At 42.6% G+C, this 11328-nt stretch overlaps 1 long non-coding RNA gene across 1 annotated transcript; it reads left to right on the forward strand.

Annotated features, from left to right (window-relative positions):
• Window positions 1-8606: 8606 nt before the first annotated feature.
• LOC112133026 (uncharacterized) lies at window positions 8607-9883 on the forward strand. Its single transcript, XR_002914689.2, has 3 exons — window positions 8607-8734; window positions 9260-9391; window positions 9646-9883. It is a non-coding gene; the product is annotated as an uncharacterized LOC112133026 (long non-coding RNA).
• Window positions 9884-11328: the final 1445 nt, after the last annotated feature.

Genomic DNA, 11328 nt, shown 5'->3' on the forward strand with positions numbered 1-11328 from the left:
CTAAGGCTCAGGAAAAAACAAAGGAAAGCTGATATACACCAGGCTCACACACACACTGACACCCAGGCACACACACACACAGACGCCCAGGCCCGCACACACGCTCACACCCAGGCCTACACACACGCTGACGCCTGGGCGCACACACACTGACGCCCGGGTGCACACACACACTGACGCCCAGGCAAACACACACTGACGCCCAGGCAAACACACACACTGACGCCCAGGCACACACAAACACTGACGCCCAGGCACACACACTGACGCCCAGGCGCGCACACACACTGATGCCCAGGCGCGCACACACACATTGACGCCCAGGCCCACACAAACCCTGACGCCCAGGTGCACACACACGCTGACGCCCTGGTGCACACACACGCTGACGCCCTGGTGCACACACACGCTGACGCCCTGGTGCACACACACCCACACACTGACGCCCAGGCAAACACACACTGACACCCAGGCGCACACACACACTGACGCCCATGAGCACACACACACTGACGCCTATGCGCACACACACACACGCCCTTGTGCACACACACACACTGATACCCAGGCACACACACACTGACACTCAGGCACACACACACACTAACGCCCAGGCACACACACACACACTGACACCCAGGCAAACACACTGACGCCCAGGCACACACACACACTGATGCCCAAGCGCGCACACACACACTGATGCCTATGCGTGCACACACACATAGACGCCCATGTGCACACACACACACTGATACCCAGGCACACACACACACCCAGGCACACACACACACTGACACCCAGGCACACACACACACTGACGCCCAGGCAAACACACTGACGCCCAGGCACACACACACACTGACGCCGAGGCGTGCACACACTGATACCCAGGCGCACACACACACTGACACACAGGTGCACACACACTGACGCCCAGGCACACACACACACTGACGCCCAGGCACACACACACACTGACGCCCAGGCACACACACACACTGACACCCAGGCGTGCACACACTGATACTCAGGCGCACACACACACTGACACACAGGTGCACACACACTGACGCCCAGGCGCGTACACACACTGACGCCCAGGCTCACACACACTGACGCCCATGGGCACACACACACTGACGCCCAGGCAAACACACACTGACACCCAGGAGCGCACACACACTGATGCCCAGGCGCACCCATACACTGACGCCCAGGCACACAAACGCCCAAGAGATTTCGCATGTAATTTGCAATCTGGCTGTGTCTGTTCTCAGTTTGGAGTTTGCATATATCCACACTTATGTTTGTAATCCCATGATAGACTTTATCTTTTTCCCATTACTCTTCTCAATTCTTTACCCTTCTTGGATGCATACCCTTTGCCATTTGACTAGTGACAGAGCAGACTTGCCTGCTTTGGTGCGGCTGGGCATGGCCATGTGTTTGGCTCAGCACATGGTCAGTGGATGGGTGTTAGTCACAGTGTGCCAGCTCTGAGCATCAGCCCTGGGAGGCATTGCAAGCCACAAAGCTCTCCCTATTCCTCTGGTCTTGGGTAGCCTGCTGGTCCAAGGAGAATGAAAGACAAGTGGAGCATAACTACATCTAATATGAAGCTTGGAGCCAGCCTGGCTGACTCAGTCCAGGTCAGCTGGCTCCCAGATGACCCCAGACACATGGACAGAGTGCCAAGTGTGGTTTTAAGATGCTAAGTTGTGGGCTGTTTGTTTCCTGGCAGTATTGTTACACTAGCTAATATCCTATGTATTATGTACTATCAGCAGCCATGAAATATGTTCTAATTCATACGTGATTGTGAATCCTCATGCAAAAAAGCCTTTTTCTTTTCTATTCTTAGGGTATAGTAAAGTAGCCTCTTAGATCCAAATAAAGTGAGCTCAATAATATTCATTGTTACATAACAAATAGCCACACTAAGACTGTGCCATCATAGTTTAATCACACTATACTGATCATCAGGATTCTTCTTTATAAAACAGAGAAGATAATACCTTTCCTTTCCACCCTTTGGAATTCATTTGTTCATTTACTAGCTTATTCACTTAATAGCTGTTGAGAGCCTCCTATTTTCCTAGAATATACCATGGAATAAGATAAAGCCCTTGATGACACAGGCTTCTAATCAATTAGGTGATATAGAAAAAGGAATGGCTACTTTTCAATACAATGAACACGATAATGAAGCTAAGTTCTTGGTAGTGTAGGCAGACAGTGGAGAATATTTTAGGCAGGGAAAGCAATATTTGAGTTAAGCCTTAGAGGATTGGAGGCGAGGAGGACATACAAACTTATATTCTCATAAGCTTAATAAGTACAATCAGAAAAAAAATAACTTGACACTAGACAATTTGTCTAAACAATTTTAACCAGATAATCAAGGTTAATTTAACTAATAGTGAGACAAATGAACGTCTTCTACCTCCTGATCTGAAGCACTGAGGACACAGTATTACTTATGCAATGCTTTTTGCTAAAAATGCATAACCTGAATCTAATCGTGAGGAAGTAGCTGACAAATCTGAATTGACAGACATTCTACAAAATAACTGGCCTGTACCCTTTAAAAATGTCAGTGTCATAGAAGACAAAGGAGCACGGTGGAACCGTTCCGCATTAGAGGAGACTTAAACAGCACGATATCTTAATGAGTTTGCTACATACGACGTTATTGGGACAACTGGCAAAATATAAATAAAATCTATAGGGTGTATAATAGTATTATATAAATGTTGATTTTCTAATTTTGATATTTGTACTATGGTTAAGAAAAAGAATATTATTGTTTTGAAATAAACACTGAAGTATTTAGGAGTAAAGGGGAAAAATCTGTGTGTGTGTATCAGAAAAACCAACACTTCTTCTTCCCTTGCACAGTCAACACAACAGAATGTTCTGTGACCAAAGTGTGGTGGATTTCTCCAAGTCAACAACTCATTGTCCAGCAGACACCAACTGGGTGTCCTGCAAGTTATCTTGATCCTGACACTCACCGGAGTCAGTGCAGAACCCACAGGGGAAGAGCCCAGTCTTGTAAGATGCCCTCACTTCAGCCGCCCATAGCAAGTCCCAGGTGGCGACCTTGTGACCTGTGCTTCTGACTGCCCAGCTATCCACAGGGTTTTCTGGACCCTCTCCTCAGGTTTCATAGTTTGTGAGAACAGCTCATAGAACTCAGGAAAATATTTAACTTACATTTACCTACTTATTACGAAGAATACAGACGAACAGCCAGACGGAAGAGATGCTCAGGACAAGACGTGGGAAGGGGCAGAGCTTCCATGTGTCTCTGGGTGCAGCAACCTCCAGGCATCTCCGCGTGTTCAGCAATCCAGAAGCTGAATCCCAACCCCACAGTGCAGGGCTTTTTATTAAGGCTTCATGACGTAGGAGTGATGGGTCATCAACTCCATCTCCAGTCCCTCTCCCCGCTTCCTGGAGGATGGGTGATGGGGCTTAAAGTTCTAAGCTTCTAATTCTGGCTTGTTCTTTCTAGGGGCCAGTGCACCCCACCCCTAGGAACTCCCCCAAGATTTGTTGCATTCAAATAAAAGTGCTCCTGTTACTCAGGAAATTGCAAGGGATGAGAAACTCTGCATCAGAAACCTGGGTCAAAGAACAATGATTAGAAAACAAAATGCACGTATCACCCCCATGGTTCAAAAAAATCACAAGGGTTTTAGGGTCTCTGTGCCAGAAAACAGAGGACAGAGACCAAATATTTATTTTGTATTGTATCACAACATCACTGTGTGTGTGTGCAGATGGACAAAGAGGAAGAAGAAGTGTGGATAGAGCAAATGTGGCAAAATGTAAATATTTGAGGAATCTGGGTAAACGACATGTGTGGGAATTTCTTGTACAATTCTTGCAACTTTTATGTGATTCTGAAATTATGTCAAAATAAAAATTAAAGTAAAACAAGACAAAAAGGATGGGAAAAAGGGTTGATCCAGGGGTAAAATGATGACAGAATTAAAGGTACCAGAAATAGTATGTATCAAGTCGTGGGTACATGCCCAAACTTGACATGGAAAAATAAAGACTAACGGCCCTCTCTTTTCTGCATTTAGATGCAGCATTTTACTGTAGGATTAGAATACTAACTTTTCTACATGAGAATAAAACTCACAAAATCAGAATGGGCTCTGAAGGTTGTACCAATGTCAATTTCCTGGTTTTTATATTGTGCCATAATTACATAAGCTGTTACCATCGGGGGATGCTGGGTGAAGGGTACACAGGACCTCCTGGACATTTCTTTGCAACTTCCTGTGAATCTATAATTACTTGAAAATGAAGGTTTGGGTTTTTTAAAAATACTTTTCTAACTCCCCCACACAAAGGAAAACTTATTTTGTTAACCTCATATTGATGTGAATAATTCTATGTACTGAGATTTTTACCTCTAAACAGGACTAAGATTTTTCACATTTATGTTAGTAAAAAAAAATTAGTAAATTTTAAATTTAGTATAAAATTTCCAAGACCCATTTATTTAATATTCCATTTTAGGATGGCAGAGATTCTCTCCTTGACTGAACTCCAGCCAGCCTCCTCTGAGCTCTCTTCTCCAGTAGGGCCCGACCTTGGCCTATCAAGACTTGAGCAAACACTAGCATAGTTTCCCACAGCTGAAGGCTGCAACCCTCAGGTGACCCCAGTCCCCCCCATAAGTGCCTGCCTGAGCAAACTCAAGGCTGCCAAAAGAATTTACTGTTTGTTCCAGCCAACACCTGAAGCTGGAGCCCCTGCTTCCCAGCCTCTGTGTGAGGGTAGGAGCCTAACGTTAACTCATGTCCGGCTTTGGCAAAGAGTACATTTTATTTTCATTTGCTCTGTCACTAGGGCATCCACATTAGCCATAGTGCTGCAGGATTTCACATTTCAGAAAATCTCAAGCAAAATGTAATCATAGCTCCTGTGAATTGTGCATCTGCTGTGACCCAGACATTGTGCTTTCCTTTACTCCCACCCATTCCTCATCACAGCCCTGCAAAAAGAAAACAACAGCAACACCGCGCACAGGGCAAACGACTTGGTGATAGGGCTAGTACACGGCGGCGGAGACTGCAGACCCAGCGTGGCACATCACAGGATGTATCACTCTGCTCAGCTCCTCAGGCTGGCCTGCACCAGCGCTTTGTGTGCTACCAACTGTCATAATTATTGAGCTAAGGAGCTCAATAATTGTCAATGGAGAAAATTCCAAGGCTGATCATATTAGAGCTTTACTTAATTTTTGATGCTTGATTGCTGATAGCTTTGAAGCCTGTCCTCTCCCTCCTCCTCTTTGCTCACATCTGGGCAAGGTGATGAGAATGTCTGGGCTGCTGTCTTTTGGCACCCACAGGAAGGCTCTGCCCCACCAGGGAACCCTCACCCCAGCCCCACCTTCAAGCCACCACCCCAGTCTCCTTTCCTGGCTCATTCAAGACATTTTTGGACCTGCCTGGGAATTGCTCCCTGATCTCCCCAAAAGCTCTCATTATGTGAGAAATAAAGCTTTTCCTGTTCTCTTGGTGTATGTGTGGAATCACCAGTCTCGGCCTCTCAATCAGATTTTGTGTGGGGAGTCTCTCGTACTTCTTCAGAGTGGCCACAAAAGGATGAACCACTGAAATGTTTAAATGTAAAGAAATCTGTATTTTCAATTCAGTTTATCTTCAGGCCATAGAATATAACTTGTCTCTCATATGGAGCTTAAAGTTAGCATTTAGTTGACATAAATGCTCCAAAATTCACGGTACACGTTGATGCTAATACATCCCACACCATCCAGTAACTAGGCACATTTCGACTTTCATTCTCAAAGATGCAAAGATTTTTGGTTTGTAAAAGCAGCTTGGAAAGTTCTTTCTGTGAAAATAGCACATTTACAAAAACACATTTGGTGTGCATTTCTTCTGATGGGAATATATATTTCTTTAGGGAGCTTAGAATTGCTTATGAAAACAATATAAAACCTGTCCGTATTCTATTATGGCCCTATTTATACCTTCATTCCTAATAAATATTTTGCATTCATTACTGACTTTTGACTTTGAGTGTAATATAAAGAAAACATAAAAGCATGAAATGGTGGTTACAATTTTCAGTTTTAAAAAGTCATCTTAATGTTTCTTTGGAAAAACATGTCTCCTCATGAAAAGAAATAGTCAACAAGTTCATATTTTTTAGAAAAAGTTAAAAGCACATACTGCCAGAAAAACTAAATTCTCTCAAATTATATTAAGCAAAGACAAATAAACTTTTATACATTCCTTGCTTTAGCATTCCCACAAATGCATACTTGCAGTTTTAAAGACAAATGATCAGAGAGCACAAGAAAGTTAGTAGAAAGTAAAATTTTATACAGAAATGTAGCTGCACATTTCAGTATTAACAGAAGTCCTGTAATAGAATTACCATGCCATATTTCAATATTAATACCAATAAAAAGAAATGCCAGTTTTCAGAAGCAGTATAACAGCCCTCTGCTGTAATTGGGCCCCCCTTAGTGGGAGACAGTTTTGACTCCCTGTTCTTCATACACATAAAGCGGTAAATATGGCCACTTCCCTGTTCAAACCCAGAATGGAAAAGCCCCTGGTAAGAAAGTCTCGCTTAGCATGAATTTTTAAATTATTATCCTCCAGCTATACTTTTCAGCCCCATTCACAGTACCTATATCAAACAAGCTAAACAGATTCAATTTCTCTCCTCCAAGAATTTGTTCAGGCCATACTCAAATGTATAGGCTTTAAGTGGGGTGGGTCAGCAAGAGAACAGCCACTCAACATGGGTAAATCTTGTTTATGAGGGTGGAAAGTTTTAATGCTTTACTTGATTCATTGCTAGACAACCTTTCCATCCAAGAGGCCACTATTTTTACAGGTAGCTGCAAAGTATATCAAATATAAAAGAAACAGAAATAATATAAAGAAAATAGGAAGCTATAAATAATTTCCATGTACTTATTTAAAATGTTATTAAGTAGTCATCATTAATTTCTTAGATGTTTGAGAGCAAACCGTGCATAAGGTGCCTGAGCGTTAGAAAGTAGCAGTACAGAAGAGGAGATAGAAATCTGAAAGCAAAAAAATAAAAATAAATAAAAGAAATCTGAATGCACGCCGGCAACAGGGTGTGATGAGTTCAATTACAGAATTCTCTACCAGATACGGTAGAACTCGTTAGCTTTGCCTTAACTACTTATGGTCACCAAAGCAGACATTTGAGTCGGACATAGAAGAAAAGGGGTCAGGGAGGACAGGCAGAGGGTAAGAAAAAGGGGTGGGACACTTTTTAGGAGTAAATGGCCTGTCCAAAGCACAGAAATATGGAAGAGCTTGACAGATTCTAGACAGTGTAATGAGAACAAACTGTTGGCAAGAGGACTGCGAGATGAGACTGCGGGGCTGATGGAATCCATATACAGAGACTGGTGATGGAGGTCCCTGGAAGGCCAATCTTCTGTCTAAGCAATGGGGAAGGGTATCAGTCAGGTTTTTTTTTGTTTTTGTTTTTTTTCAGAGTCTTGCTCATCGCCCAGGCTGGAGTGCAATAGTAGCATCTCGGCTCACTGCAATCTCTGCCTCCCAGGTTTAAGTGATTCTCCTGCCTCAGCCTCCCAAGTAGCTGGGACTACAGGCGCGCCACCACACCCAGCTAATTTTTGTAGTTTTAGTAGAGATGGGGTTTCACCATGTTGGCCAGGATGGTCTCGATCTCCTGACCTTGTGATCCGCCCGCCTTGGCCTCCCAAAGTGCTGGGATTACAGGTATGAGCCACCGCACCTGGCCCAGTCAGGGTTTTCTACAAGAATCACAAACAATTCCAGTCATTTTAAGTGGAAAGACATGTAACACACAAAGTAAAATATTTTCAGGATCTGTAGAAGGTCTAAGGAGTAGGTCTGAGATTAGCCTCTTGGAATTGCATTACACTTCAAACAACACAGACTGGAGTAATAGAGCTATTCTCTCTGAGGCCACCACACTGGAACTATGCTGGAAATAAGGGGTTAAAACTGGCATCTCTGCCACCACCGCCTCTCAATATTCAGGAGCCTATGTAACAGACGCTGGCTGGCTGCTGGAGGAACATCATGTTTCCATGGACTTTCTTATAAACAGCACCCTCCAAAACTTTCACAGAGATGGAATCTGCTCACTCCTGCATTCCAAATATCTCATGAGTTCATCAACACAGAATTCTAGCATCAAAAGAATCTGGGAAGTATAACTGAACTTTCCAATCTTCCCAAAGAGAGAAAAGATGCAAGGGAGACTGGGTGAACCAACACAAATACAGCAGAATTACCATTAAGGATGCTATGCAAAAAACTGTATATTTGAAATCTTCTAATATTTCTTATCTGTCAATATAGAAATATGGATGTCATAGAAAAGGCATAAATTAGAATAGAAGTTTTGCATATATATTTCTAACCTGAGCACTTATTTATAATATGGGACTCGGTTTCTAGGACAAGGAAGAAAAGAGAAATTGCTCTTTTATTTAATTGGGAAAGTCTATGAAAGGCAGGAGATTCTGAGACCTCTTCATAAAGGAAAAGGAAGCTTCTCTGCAAACAAAGAATAATGATTCACTTCAGCTCTAGAGAAACGTATGAAGGAAGGGAGGAAAAGAGCTGAAATTCAGAATAAGAGTGTGATTCCAATACCTGAAGAGGCAAAAGAGCAGGAGGAAACTGGACAATCTACGGTGGGTGAACTCCACAGTATGCAGAAGCTGGTGTTCTTGCCCGTGAAGGTGAGGTTATTTAAAGTAGTTCATCAGGTGAAGACACAGGGTATCTCCCAGGTCCACGGGAACTGGGGTGTGGAAATAGTGTCAACACTGTTTATTGAAATAATGTGTCAACTGGAGGGGAATGGTCAGCCTGGAAAAGCAGAAGTAAAGTTGGTGGGAGTTCAGCACCATCTGAGCAGAAGTGAACCCAGAGGCCTCCCTAGAGCAGAATTCTTTTGGTGCAGCAGTATTGTTGCAATGAGCTTACCCAACACCACCTTGATGACATTCACACTCATCACTTTTCTTCTCTTGCTATAAAAAGCTAATACACAGTCAGTGACACAGTGTTTGACTTTTCAGGTACCTGAACATCAGGAAGCACAGGTTGTGGGTGGGGTGAGAAGGAGACAAGTCCTATTGTACATATGCATGTTTGTATTATCTTGTATACATACCTTTTCATGATGCCAGTGCCAAAAGATCTTTCATCTACAGCTACATAATGTTCAAGTGTACAGAAAAGGAAGCTGAGATTGAAATACTGGAGTGTGATGAATGAACCCCAGAGACCAATGTCCCAAACATAGCCCAGTCTGCATCTCCCACATGAAGGAACCCAAGCAATGGGTAGAACTATTGTGATACTCCTTAAATCATAGTTAGGTAAGTTATTCCACCACCTGTTACCTAAGTAGCATTTACCCATGCCTTTCATAGGAGAGTCTGCCAACTATCTATTGGAACAGAAAGCGAGGCAGGTGGAGGGATCTTATTTGTCAGTGTTAGATTCCTTGTGCAATGACAAAAACACATCTATACGTGAAGAAAGCTATTTTATCCCAAATACTCCATGCAACTTTGTTTTCCTTTTGTCTTATTAGTCACGTTTCCATATAACCTCACTTAAGTGACATGAGATGGATGGGTTTCCACAAGGATCAGCTGGAGGAGTTTCACATCCATCTGGCAAAGCTGCATGAAGATAAGCCTCGTGTTTTCCAGGGAACTGCATTGCTCTACAGAGGCAATGCCAAATTGTTCAATTGCTTTATGAATATTTCCTCCCATTAACCTCTCTCTGAAAATTTGCTGATACACGTTAAGTGTCTCTTAACCAAAATGCTTGGAACCGGGAGTGTTTTGAATTTTTTCAGATTTTGGAATATTTGCATAGACATAATGAGACCTTTTAGGGATGGGACCCAAGTCTAAACGCAAAATTCATTAGTGTTTCATATGTATCCTATACACATAGCCTGAAAGTAATTTTATAAAATATTTTAAATAATTTTGTGCATAAAACAAAGTTTTGACTGTATGTTGACTGTGATCCATCACGTGAAATCAGGTGTGGAATTGTCCACTTGTGTTACCATGTTGGTGCTCAAAAATTTCATATCTTGGAGCACTTCACATTTCAGATTTTTGGATTAGGAATGCTAAACCTATATTGCCCTGTGTCATGGGTCCCTAACACAATCCATTTACTCTTTACTTATTTATTTATTTATTTTAAAAAATGTTTACTGAATTCATACTGTGAGCAAGTCATTGTTTGGTACAAAAGACCAAATTTGGTAAAACAAACAAACAAACAAACAAAAAAAACATGCTCTTATGGCTAAGAAAAATAAGGGAGGAATAAAATGGATCTTAGATGCAGAGGATGATGAATGACAAATGTCACAATGAATATATAGAAGGTACTGTCACTTCACCTAGGGAAACTGAGAAAGCTTCCTTAGCTTTGGAGCCACGAAGGATGGCTAACATTTACACAGGCATAGGTATGAGTCTCAGTAGAGAGCCAAGAAGAGCAGGAGGCTGTTGTGAAAAGCAGTGAATTACTTATTTGGCTAGTGGGTAGCAGGCAGGAAAAGTAAACCTGAAGCCTTTGGGGATGTTTGCAGGTAGCTGCATCTATTGCTGTTTGGTGCCCAGAGTATATGACTGTGTGGCATCATTTAATAATGCTTTAGTGGAACATTTCAAAGTAGCCCCGCATAAAATCATTCAACATAAAATCATTCAAATAATAGGCATTTCCAAACTAGACTCCTGGGCCAATTTGCCATATTGCCACATTGTGCTGGGGCTAGGATCTGGGCCAATATGAATCTAGCTTTCTTTAAACCAGTTATTATATCTTTGCATAGTGTGTGTTGCATCCTGGGCTGAAACTGAGCCTTGGAGGGAGCCTAAAAGAGAGTGAAGAATAGCAAGGTCTCTAAAGTCAGACTGCCTAACATTTCAGTTCTGGCTGGAGACTCTAGAATAAGTCACCAACTTTATGCAAATGTCACCTGTAAAAACAGGACAATAACAGCACCTGTCTCATGGAGTCATTATTAGAAATCACGGAAGTGAGAGCTCAATAGATATTACCTGTGATGATGGCATTTGAGATGCTCATGGAGTAAGTCTGTTCTCAACATTGCTATAAAGACATACCGGAGACTGGGTAATTTATATAGAAAAGAGGTTTAATCAGCTCATGGTTCTGCAGGCTGTACAGGCTTCTGTTCTGGGGAGGCCTCAGGAAATTTACAATCACGGCAGAAGGT

This window comes from Pongo abelii, chromosome 3 (assembly GCF_028885655.2).
Source record: "Pongo abelii isolate AG06213 chromosome 3, NHGRI_mPonAbe1-v2.0_pri, whole genome shotgun sequence".
NCBI lineage: Eukaryota > Metazoa > Chordata > Mammalia > Primates > Hominidae > Pongo > Pongo abelii.